Source organism: Quercus robur, chromosome 6 (assembly GCF_932294415.1).
Source record: "Quercus robur chromosome 6, dhQueRobu3.1, whole genome shotgun sequence".
In the NCBI taxonomy this organism is placed as follows: domain Eukaryota; kingdom Viridiplantae; phylum Streptophyta; class Magnoliopsida; order Fagales; family Fagaceae; genus Quercus; species Quercus robur.
Genome location: NC_065539.1, coordinates 21,883,074 through 21,895,996, shown reverse-complemented (window position 1 = coordinate 21,895,996; position 12,923 = coordinate 21,883,074).

Here is a 12,923-nt window from a genome sequence, read left to right as displayed (position 1 = left end):
ATAAACAGATCGTTCTTATTCCGCCAAAAAAAAAAAAAAAAAAAAAAAAAAAACAGAACGTCCTCAATTTAATTTGGTGCCTCAATTATTAATTTTATTAATTTACTCATTGTCGGGGCGAAAAAAGTTTTTCTTCCAACAAATAAGATTTATGTTAAGTTATAGGTTTAAACTGAAACTCGACGATGGGCTTGATGCACGACCCAAAGGCTATCGGTGAAGATCTAAGAAATCTACTATATTTTATGCCTTGGGGTTAGATTGGAACTAACAAGAGTGACCCATGAACAATCCCTACAGCGAACACGTCAGCACGGTTAAAAAACATACTGTAAGAAATAACCCAGCAGTAAAGTGTTTTTGCAGAAAACAGCCCAGCGGTAAGGTGTTTCTGCAGAAAATAGTCCAACGGTAAAGTAAGACAAAACAGGGTAAATCTCCAGCTATTAATTACTTCACAGATTAAGGAAAATATCTACACTTTCGGACTCATCATCCGTTAGCTCTGGAGAGGAGTCTTCTAATACAACAATATGAGGGAAAAATTCTATAGTAACAGTTACATCATAACCATTAATAGTAAATGAATAAGTAAATATCATGGGTTCCATAGTAAAAAAATAATGGAGAAAACTTAGTATGAGATTAAGGTAGAGAGAGAGATCCCAGCTAGCGTAGCAAGATCATTATGGTGCCAAGACATGCTCATGAATATATAGTGAATAATGAGAGATATTTAGGATAGTATGAGTAATGAGAGTCATTTGTGAGTAGTATGAGTAGTGAGTGTCATTTGTGAGTAGTATGAGTAGTGAGAGTCTTTTGTGAGTAGTATGAGTAGTGAGTGGGAGTGTATAGTAAGTAGGGGTGGCAATTTTTATCCATATCTATATCCATGAACTCGTCCATTACCCATCTTATTTGGATAAGTCTTAACCCAACCCATTTAAATATTTGGGTTAAATGGGTAAAACCCATTTGATTATTTAATTAGATGGGTCTAAATGGATAAATCCACTAATAACCACTAAACCCATCTAAAATTTAAATTTAAATAAACCCACAAAAACCCATTAAACCCTTCTAAAATCTAAAACTTAAATAAACAATATAACTCACTCTCAGTCTCACTCTCCTTAAACACTTTCCCTCTGATTTTCTCAGTAACCAAACAAGACTCAAAAGTCAAAACACACTTTACCACCTACTCTTCAACATTTCCCACATTTTCCTTCCCTAAACATGAAGAGGAAATCCTCCGCCTCTGGACGGAGATAAAGGCCTTCGAGACTCAGCTCGACCGAACCAAAGACTCGCCGAAGTACGTTTTCTACAACGGTCCGCCATTCGCCACCGGACTCCTTCACTACGGCCACATCCTCGCCGGCACCATCAAGGACATTGTCACCTGGTACCAGTCCATGAACGGCTTCCACGTCACTCGCCGCTTCGGCTGGGACTGCCATGGCTTGCTAGTTGAGAACGAGATCAATCGCCGGCTCAATCTTAAGAAACGCGATGATGTTTTGAAGCTAGGGATTCTCATACCCGACCTGATCCACGATCGGCGAGAAGGCAATTTGGCTCTCAATCCCGGCGTTGCGTCGGAGAAGCATAACGTTCTCCGAGACTTTCATTTTCCCTGTCCGTATCTCTCTTTCTCTCTCTAACACTTTGTTTGGTTGCTAAGAAATGAAAGGAAAAAAAATGATTTTTTTATCTGATGGGTCTTTTGTTGCAAAGAAAATGAAAGGAAAGAGAAGGAAAAAGTGATTTTTGAACTTTTTTTTTTTTTTTTTTTTGAAGTTAGACAACTTTAACTTTTTCTCTTTCTTTCTCTGATGGTCTGTTTGGTTGTCGAGTAAAATAGAGGGAATAGAAGGGAAAGAGGAAATGAAGGTCATTTCGATGTGCTTGAGACTCTTTCATTGCTGAGAAAAAAAAAAAACAGAGAAGAAAAAAGTCTTCTTCTTTTTTTCCTCCCTTTGTGGCTTTGTTTGGTTGCTAAGAAATAAATTTTGTGAAGGGAAAATGAAAGGAAAGAACAGGGAAAGTGATTTTTTTGAACTTTTTAATTTTTGTTTTTAAAGTTTTTAACAAGTTATTTATTTATTTGGGTCCTATTGGGTTAAATGGGTGGGTTACTAATTAAATGGGTTGGACGGGTCATGGATAATTAATTTATATATAAACGGGTCATAAATGGATAAATGGGTAATTATACACCCAACCCATTTATAACCCAACCCGCCCATTTGCCACCCCTAATAGTAAGACTGTTGGGGGTAGCTAAATGTTTATGAGTAGAGCTATGAGCTGGGGAACTTAGTTTCTAGACTTGAAACTAGGAACTCAGTGCTTTTTCAGAGCTCAAAGAAGGCCTTTTTTACAGAGAGGTAAAGGAAAAGTCTTGGTGTGTAGCTTAGTGTGTTGTTGAAGCATTAATGAAGAGTTCCATTTATAGATGGGTTTTGAGGGGGTGATTTAGCAAATAATCTTTACTAAATCTTTCTCAATCTTCAAAAAATCTTTTGAGAATTGTTCTTAGGATTTTAGCTAAGAGTAGTAAACTCAACTTTAGAAGGTTCTTGCTGTTTTGGGTAATAACAGCTGGGTTTCTGGCTTAGCAATGAATGCTAATTAGCCTTGACTAATGGGATTAGAGCATGCTTTAGACTAATGATCTTGATTGTGCTGCAACTAAAATCAGAGCTCCCTAGGGCAGATTGGACCACCCCAAGCCAGGTGTCAACCTTGGAGCCCTTGCTAGGAACTCTACTGGGATCCCCTTGGTGCCCTCCAAACCACATTTCCCTAAATTTCTCCATTTGGGGTTCATGTGCTTGGTCCATGAACCAAAGAATACACATTTTTAGTATGAAAATAAGCTGATTCCATGTTGTTTCAGGAGCTTTAATGGCCTGATAATGGCTGCTCTTGATTTTTGACCGGTTGGGTTGGAGAAGAAAGAAGGGACAGCTGGCTAAAATTTTTCAACTTTTTGTCACATCCATCTTAGCTTTATGTCACATGAGGAATAATGGGATTTTAGCTTGCGAAGGAAGGATTCAACCTTTGAGGGACACGTGTCCTCTTCTGATTTGATTTAGACAAGTTGGGACTTGATAGGAAAGGCTCCAGCTGTTTGTGCTAAGATTTGGCTGGTCACTTTACGTAAGCTTTCAGCTACTAGATTCTGTGTGTGGGCTGGGCTAGTCCAGCTAGGCTTTGTAGTCAAGCTTCCTTTGGGCTTGATCATCCCTACAAAAATGAATGGTTTTGCCATGGGCAACATACATGGGTTTTTGTAGTTAGTTGATTATGAAAAAATAGGCATACTTCCCATAAAATTTTGTGAAAGAAATATTTTTTGAGAGATGAGTAATTTGTATTTCCCATGAGTTAGGAACTTTAGCATATGTAAAATAGGTGTCGAAATAATATTTGAATTTAGTAAATATGTGCCAAAGTAGCATTTAGGCTTTATGAAATAGTTGCCAAAAGAATATTTGGACTTTGCAAAATAAGTGCCAAATTAGTATTTGGGCTTTGAGCATAAAGTAATTGTTTTTGCCAAAATATTATTTTGGGCTTTGTAAAATAGTTGCCAAAATAGATTTGGGCTTTGTAAAATAAGTGCCAGATTAGTATTTGGGCTTTGTAAAACGATTTGAGATTTTGTAAAATACATTTTCGTGTAGCAACGGGCTTTAGTAGAAGTGCCATATCATAACGGGCTTAGTAAGAGTGCTGTGTAGCAACGTGTTTTAGAGATGCCGCATCGTAGTGGGCTTTAGAGGTGCCGGATCGTACCGGACTTTAGAGGTGTCGTGTAGCAACGGGCTTTAGAGATGCCAGATTGTACCAGGCTTTAGAGATACCGGATCGTACTAGGCTTTAGAGGTGTCGTGTAGCAACGGGCTTTAAAGGTGTCGGATCGTACCGGGCTTTAGAGGTGCCGTGTGGCAACAGGCTTAGTAAATGGTATTGTTGGGCCCTTTTGGGCTTTGCGCACAAGTAAAATGAATTTGGGCTTTTTGTGGAGATTGTGTAATTTTGTGACCCGATTTTGATAGTAATGTGATAAGTATTATTTGTGGAAAATCTAAGTTGGATAATATGAGTAATATCTGTGAAGGGGCCCAAGGTAATTTATAAGGCTTTATATAGGAAATATTTGTGGGAGCCCAATATCATGGAGAATATTTGAGTAATACGTGGGAAATATTTTTGTGGGCTTAGAATAATTTATGGGCTTGTGTGGGTATCTTTTTGTGAGTGGGCTAATGAATTTAAGGTCCGAAAATTTGTACCTCAACACTCATTTCACTTAATTGATAAAATCTTCTTTTTTTTCATTTGTTATTGTTTTAAAAAAAATGTCAAATAAGGGATATTGAATAATGAACATTGATCCCATCAAAAAGAAAAAAGAATAATAATAATGAACATTGATTTGTATCCCATTTATTTAATTTGAAAAACAAAACAAAAAAATAAAAACAAAGAGTGTATATATATATATATATATATATAACTTTAAATTGACATAATTTTAATATAAATGTGCTAATTTTGACTTTCAACATTTAAAATCAAGTTAATTTTATTCTTAGAAACTGGTTTTAGAAGTGTATGAACAAAATTGATACAACTAATAGCTGGGAAAATTGATTTGAAAGTTGAGGGACAAAATTAATACTATTAAATGTGGGGAAAAGTTAACGATGCCCTAAAAGTATAGGTTTAGAAATTGTGGGGAATGGAAAAGTCCTCATCTTGCCTGAAGCCCAAATATTTGTTGGACCACGTGGAGTGGAATGGGCTAGACCCATATACTCATTAAGAAGGCCCAATAGTTTACAAGATCTAATGGAGTGGAGTAAGGTTATCCCGAGCATCCGGGAAGGTAAAGGAATCCATGTAGAATGTTCCCGTGAGATGGGTAGCAAGCTACATGGAGCGAAGTTCTATCCAAGGAGATGTGCACAAATGATCCGTGTCTAACCTACAGCTGACTTTTAGAACCTTGGGAAATCTTCCAGAACATGTAAGAAGGTTAGAGATCTTTACCTTTGCACTGATGAGGGGATTACCACCTAACCTCTACCACATTGAATGCATATGAGACAACCTGAACAATACAAACACCCCCAAAAGTCATGTTCCAGGATAAGAAAGGGAAAGAAACCGATAAAGGAGAGGAAAATATCCCTGAAAATTCGGCCGGAGACAAAACAGCTATACGGATAAAGGCAAGAAATGTACCTATATAAGAAGGGGGACAGGCAAATAGAAAGGGGTGGGAAAATAGTGAATAGAGAGATCTACCTACTTGATGTAGTGTAACACCGTGGGAAAAAGTAATTTTCCTATTGTAATACATTAGTCTCATCTAGAATATATGAGGGTCTTGGAAATCAATTGTTTGAGTTTTCCATTGTGGAGTGTTTTATCCTATTTCTCTTTTGTATAAATAAATTGTGTCTATCAATTGAACCATATCCTAAGGATACCTTCGGTACCCTTAATTTGGATCATTTTTTGGCCTCTTCAATTGGTGCCGTTTGTGAGAATTCTCCACCAAGTAGTAGGCTCAAAAGTTGATTTTCTTTTTAAAAATAGCGAATCGATCCCGAAGTGGGCTTGCCCATCTATCTCGTCCAAGCATTTATGAAGAATCTATCCATGTAGATTGACGTTTGCAATCCGAAGTTCATAAAAAGACTCAAAGACAGCCTGACCCACACCTGTAGGAAGAAAGGTCGGCCATTAATATAGTAGGTCCCTCTCACTCCAATAGGGATAGGAGATGGAAAGGTTAAGGGAGCAAGTGACGATGTTGCAGCAGGAAGCTGAGAGAAACGAAGAGCTCCTTCGAAGGAAGGATGAAAAGCTTCTTCATCAAAGGGGACCGAGTCTCGTGCAAAGTCACTCCCAAGGAGACGAGCACAGTGTAGGAGAGCAGCACAAGAAACAAGAAAGAAGGCAACCCCCTCCCTATAGGGATAGGAGGCCATCTCCTTGTCACCAAGACAGAAGGCAACTCCCTCCCCATAGTTTTAGGAAGCAATCTCCTCACAAGGAAAGGACGGTCTCTCCCTCCTCCTCCCCCACACAGGAGGAATAGAAGGAAAGAGCGATATAGGGAGAAGTCTAAAGGGCCAATCCCTCAGTGTTCAACGTTTCCCAATCCCTGAGATCCAGTTACTCCTTAAGCCTCTGGTACTAATGCCAAAAGCAAAGCCTTGCAGCAAATATCTCAATCCCCGCTTTCAGATGAAATCGAAAAAACGGATTTTCCATGCAAATTCACGAGGCCGACTTTCACGATATATGATAGCAAAATCGATCCCATGGAGCATGTCAGCCATTATAACCAAAGCATGGCCATCTACCCTATAAATGAAGCTCTGATGTGTAAGATATTCTTTTCTAGCTTGGGTCCCACTATAATGAGATGGTATGATGGATTGGAAAAAGGATCCATCCAAGGGTATGATGAGGTAATTAGAGCGTTTAGGGCGCGATTCGTGACATGTAGTAGAACCTTGAAGCCATTTGATTTGCTCCTCACTATGTCTACGAAGGAGGGGGAAACTCTTAGGGCCTACTCAAATCGTTATTGAAATTTATATAATGAGATTGTGGGAGATAACGGAGGGATTGTGACTAGCACATTCAAAGTGGGGCTCTCTATTAACTCCGACCTAAGAGCTTCGTTAGCCTTGAAGCCAGTCACAGATAAGAACAAGTTAATGGAACGGGTAGAGGAGTACAAAAGATTAGAAGATGACCAGTTGTAGGATAAAGCTAAAGCTAAAGTACCTACTACGGAGAAGAAAGAGGTTAAAACGGATCAAGTTCCCCGACCCCGAAGGGACTTTTCCTCTAGGTTCAGAAACCAAGATCTGAGATAGTTAACTCTCTATACAAGAAGCCCATCTATCAAATTGTAGAGAAGATAAAGAATGAGTCTTACTTTCGTTGGCTGAACAAGATGAGTGGGGATGTTACAAGAAGGAACTAAAGCCTTTATTGTTCATATCATTGAGACAGAGGGCACATAACTGAGGATTGCTGAACCCTGAAGGACCATTTGAACCAACTCAAAAAGGCAGGGTACTTGAAAGAATTTATGGTATGGGAAGATCCTCGGCCCCAAGATCCTAAAGGGGCGAACACCTCAAGAACTTCGGTTCCATCACGGGGGATCATAGGGGTGATACACGCGGCCAAGAAGTGGGTCGAGACGAGACAAACTTCATCCTAAGTCATGGTCATAGCCTCAGTTTTAGATCCAGAAGCAGATTTACCCTCTCCCAAAAAGGGATGGTGGGAAAATGAAAGCATTGGTTTCACAGGGAATGACATGGAAAGTACTGTTCAACCCCATGAAAATGCACTAGTGGTGGCACTGCGGTTTAGGGGCTTTGATGTGAAAAGAGTTATGATAGATCAGGGAAGCGGGGCAGAAATAATGTATCCCAATCTGTATGAAGTATTAGGCCTCACCTCTAATGACTTAACCTGATATGACACTCCCCTGGTAGCCTTTGTTGGAACTATAGTCACACTTGCTGGACAAGTGACACTACCCGTGGAGGTAGGAAGAAGGAAAGAGCTAGTAGACTTTATAGTGGTACACTCTTACTCCCCTTATACAGCAATCCTCAGATGCCTTTGGATTCATTCCATAGGTGCAGTACCCTCGTCTTTGCATCAGAAAGTGAAGTTGCCAACCAAGTAGGGCATTGTTGAGATCCGTAGAGATCAAAGTATTACTCGGAAGTGCTAGGTAGCTCCTATTGGGCACAAACAGAAGGAAGAGGTCGAACTAGAGAATTCATTATAGCAGTTACAATCTCCACTAAAGGACATATATGAACAATTGGAGAAGATACCCATTGACCTCGGAGACAAATACTTTCAGGTAGGGGAAAGCCTCCCGATCTCAAAGAAAGTGGAGCTAATATTATTTTTAATAAACAATCTGGACGTGTTCGTGTGAAGCCCGTATGAGGTGCTTGGAGTAGATCTGGAATTCATATGTCATCGACTTAACGTCGAACCTCGATGTCCCTCGAAAAAGTGGAGACCTCGCAAGTCTTTAGATATCCACGCTGGAGTAGTGAAAGAAGAAGTGGATAAGCTTAAGGAGGCTGGGGCAATCAAAGAAGTCTACTATCCCGAATGGCTAACTAATATGGTAGTAGTAAAAAAGAAGAATGGAAAATGGCAAGTATGTTTAGACTTCATGGATCTAAATAAAGCATGTCCAAAAGACCCCTTCCTAGTACCTAAGATCAGCTTGTTGATACGACCTTTGGACATCCCAAAATGAGTTTTCTTAATGTTTTTCAAGGATACCATCAGATAGCCTTGGCTCCTGAGGACCAAGAGAAAACCTCCTTTAAAATGCAGGGTCTACATATCAAAGAATGATTACCAAGATGTTCAAGAAGTAGCTAGGAAGGAATATGGAGGCTTATATAGATGATATGGTAGTGAAGAGTAAGGTCATGGATGATCATCTTTCCAACCTCGTTGAAACCTTCGAGACTTTACAGAAACACCGATTAAAGTTGAATGCCTATAAATGTGCCTTTGGAGTTAGCTTGGGAAAGTTTATGGGTTACTTAGTTACTCATCGAGGGATTGAGGTTAACCCAGACTAGATCGTAGCATTGCAGAACCTAAAATCCCCAAGAAACCCCAAAGAGGTCCAACGACTTACCGGAATGACTACAGCACTCAACCGGTTCATTTCAAGATCTGCGGATAAGTGCAAGCCATTCTTCCAGTTACTAAAGAAATGGAAGGACTTTCAATGGACAGATGAATGACAAGAAGTGTTTGATGAACTGAAGCTGTATTTGTCTCGGGCTCCAATCCTATCCAAACCAGTGGCTAGAGAGAACTTTATATGTATCTGGCCATGACAAATCATGCGGTAAGTACTGTTTTATTAAGATTAGATCAAGGTGTTCAAAAGCCAATCTTTTATATTAGTAAAACTCTTGTGGATTCCAAAACACATTACCTCCCTTTGGAAAAAGTAGTGCTGGCAATAATCCACGCTGCTCAAAAGCTGCCTCACTACTTTCAGGCTCTTATAGTACATTTTAACCGAACATCTCTTACAAGCATTGCTCAAAAGATCCAACTTCACGAGAATGATAGCTAAATGGGGAGCCTCTTTGGGAGCCTTTGATATTCAATATAAGCCCCGAGCCTCTATTAAGGGTAAGGTCCTAGCAAATTTCGTCGCGGAATTCACTCTGAAGCACCCTGAGGTCCTGTAAATGAAAGGGATCACATCGAAAGAATCTCGAGAAAACACATGGTAGGTGTATGTGGATGGGGCATCGAATTGCCGAGGAGTAGGAGCTAGTATTATCTTGATTTCTCCGGAAGAAATTAGGGTGGAAAAATCATTCAAATTGGGATTCCAAGCATCAAACAATGAAGCAGAATATGAAGTTTTTTTGGCGGGGCTTTGGACGTCCAAGCAAGTCGAAGCAAAAAGGTTACAGCTGCATTGTGATTCTTGGCTAGTCGTTAGTTAGGTCAACGACGAGTTCAAAGCTAAAGATCATAAAATGATGAGCTACCTAAAAGAAGTAGGAATCTTAAGGTATCAATTTGAGAAAGTGGAAATTTCACAAATCTCTAGAGGCAACAATAGCCATGCTAACTCTTTGGCTACGTTGGCCTCCTCCGTGGCTAACCCACTCTCAAGGATCGTATCAGTTGAGTCTAGTGTTTCCTCTTCAAAGAAAGCTATAATCTTAATTATTCACCCCTCCCCCAGTTGGATGGATCCGTTTGTAGCATATCTCCAAGAAGAGATCCTCCTTGAGGATAGAAAATATGCTGAGCAAATCAGGCGAACGTCACCCAGGTATTGGGTATCCGAAGAAGGGAAGTTATACAAAAGATCATATTCGGGATCTTATCTGCTGTGTATGCATCTCGAGGCAATTAAGGTACTTCTGGAAGAATTACATGAAGGAATATGTGGAAGTCATACAGGAGGAAGGTCTTTGGCCCACAGAGCCTTTACTTAGGGGTATTAGTGGCCAAACATGCAAAAGCAAGCGCAGGAATTCTCTAAAAAGTGTGATTAGTGCCAAAGGTTCGCTCCGAGCATCCATCATCCTAAGGGCCTTCTCAACCCAATATCTAGCCCATGGTCATTCGCCCAGTAGGGGCTGGATATAGTAGGACCTTTTCCTAAGCAACTGGCAATAAAAGATGCCTCCTAGTAGGGACCGATTACTTTATCAAGTGGGTCGAAACTAAGCCTTTAGTTAATATACGTGATACTGATGTTAAGAGGTTTGTTTGGAAAAATCTTGTGACCTGGTTTGGCATGCCAAAGGTTCTTATATCGAATAACGGACTACAATTTGATAGTAAAGCATTCCAGAGGTACTCCTCAGAGTTGGGAATCGTCAACAGATATTCTACCTCGTCATACCCCTAAAGTAATGGCCAGGTTGAAGCAACTAACAAGTCTATTATGAATGGTTGAAAGAAAAGGTTGGATGATTCAAAAGGAAGGTGGGCAGAAGAACTACCTAGCGTGTTATGGGCATATCGAACCACTCCGAGGCAGTCCACTAAGGAAACTCATTTCTCAATGACATACAGAGCGAAAGCCGTAATACCTATGGAAACGGGGCTACCTACTTCACGGACTGATGTATTTGAAGGTGAAAGGAACAGTCAGCTACTTTGCAAACATTTGGATCTCATAGAAGAAAACCAAGAAATTGCTTCGGTAAAGCTAGCTAACTATCAACAGAGGATCAGCCGTGGATACAACAAAGGCATCAAATGCAGGGAGTTCATACTAGGAGATTTGGTACTGAGGAAAGTCATGGGGAATACTCGAGACCCTACCATGGGAAAGCTAGGGCCAAATTGGGAAGGACCCTACAAGGTCATGTCATTGCTGGAGTTGGAGCCTACCTATTAAAAGACTTGGATGAAAGACCTATGGCGAAGCTGTGTAATGTATTTAATTTGAAGAAGTACTACTTTTGATGAATATATGAAAAATTTGCATTACTTATATTTTATTCTCACTTGATTCAAGAAATGAGGATAGACAGTAAGGAGACTCGACCTATGGCGTTAAGATCCTAAATAAGAAGTAAATCTCGTGGCACTAGACCCTGTCTTTTCCTCGGGTGAGTTTTAAGATGTGTTTTCCATCTTAGTCTCACCCCAAGGTCACTAATGGAAAATGAAATTAAAACTTAGCAAGAAAATGAGAAGTAAATCCCATGGCACTAGACCCTGTCTTTGCCTCGGATAAGTTTTAAGCTGAGTTTTCCTCCTTAGCCTGACCCTAGGGTCACTAATGGAAAATGAAATTAAAACTTAGCAAGAAAATAAGAATTAAATCTCGTGGCACTAGACTTGTCTTTGCCTCGGGTAAGTTTTAAGTTGAGTTTTCCACCTTAGCCTGACCCCAGGGTCACTAATGGGAAATGAAATTAAAACTTAGCAAGAAAAAGGGAAACAAATCTCGTGGCGTCAGACTCTATGATTACCCTGAGTAAGTTGTAAGCTATATTTCCTATCTTGATCTAACCCTAAGGATTACTAAATAGAAATGAAGTCAAGATCTAACAGAAAAGTATATGAACATGTCCCACGAAACCAACTACATTTCCGGTGCGGATAATTCATAGAAAGAATGCTAGTAAAAGAAGTAGGTGAATATAAGAACTTAGAAGTATTTTCAAATAGATAAAACCATAAAGCATAAAATGTTCAAGGTATCAAAGGAAATTAATTGTTACAAAACGAAGGCCCCCAAAAATGGGCAAAGTAAAAAAACGTTTTGAAATGAGAAAAGTTAAGGTCAAACGGGCTCCTCGGTGGTAGATACCACCGCAGAGCTAGTTACTTCTCCACTCGACACTACAACTGGGCCAGCCCCTCCAACTTCACACGGAGGAGATTCATCATTGATGATAGCTTGGATCTCGAGGTTCGAGACAATGATTAATTCTTCAAGGATAGGTAGTTGTCAGCCTGCCTCAGGGCGAATGAAACTTCCACTTGCATAGTATCCAAAGTCACTGTCCACCCCTTTGAGAAGTAGACTTGCAGATTTTGCTGCACCTCAGGCTTTATGGAAGCAATGCAGTCATACTGTCCCTGGTAGTAGGCAGCTTGGACTTTGGCGTTGTCTGCTGCCACAAAACCTTTCAGCACAGTGTCCTTATCCTCAAGGGCCTTTTTAATCTCCTGCAGCTCTTTCTCTAAGGCCTCCTTCCTCTCAGTTCTGGCCCTGATGTTCTCATCAGCCTCGAACTGTAGCCTCTCGGACTTAGAAACCTTGTTCATGACATCAGAAATCTTCTTCAAAAGATCCTCATTATCATTGTTAAGCTCCTCGGCTTTGGCTTTGGCAGCCCAAAACCTTTCCTCGATCACCACGAAGTATTGGTGCCCATTACCAGAAGACAGGTAAAAAGGGCTTAAGTATGAGAATTTATTTATTTATTTTTTTTTTAAAAGAAGGAAATTCAAGAAGAGAATTTATTACCATGATGGCTTCCCTCTTCATATTAAGCAAAAGGGATTTATCATCCCACTTTGCCCAGTGATTCATATCCTTGGGAAGCAAAAGAGCTTGGTCCACACACTCAGCAACCTTACCCCTACAGCCCTCTCTCTAAGGCTTGACCCTATTAGTAGCAGGAAGTGGCTCCCCGTCCACCATAAAAGCCTTTACATAGGCTGGGGCACCCACAGGGTTAGCTGAAGTATCACCCAAGTCAGGAGGAAAGTTCTTGGGGTTAAGCAATAAGCACCATTACTGGCTAGCTTGAGCTTACCCCTCTCGGACGCTTCCACCTAGCTCTGGCTTCTCGGGTAGGAGTAGTAGCTATCGTAGTAAC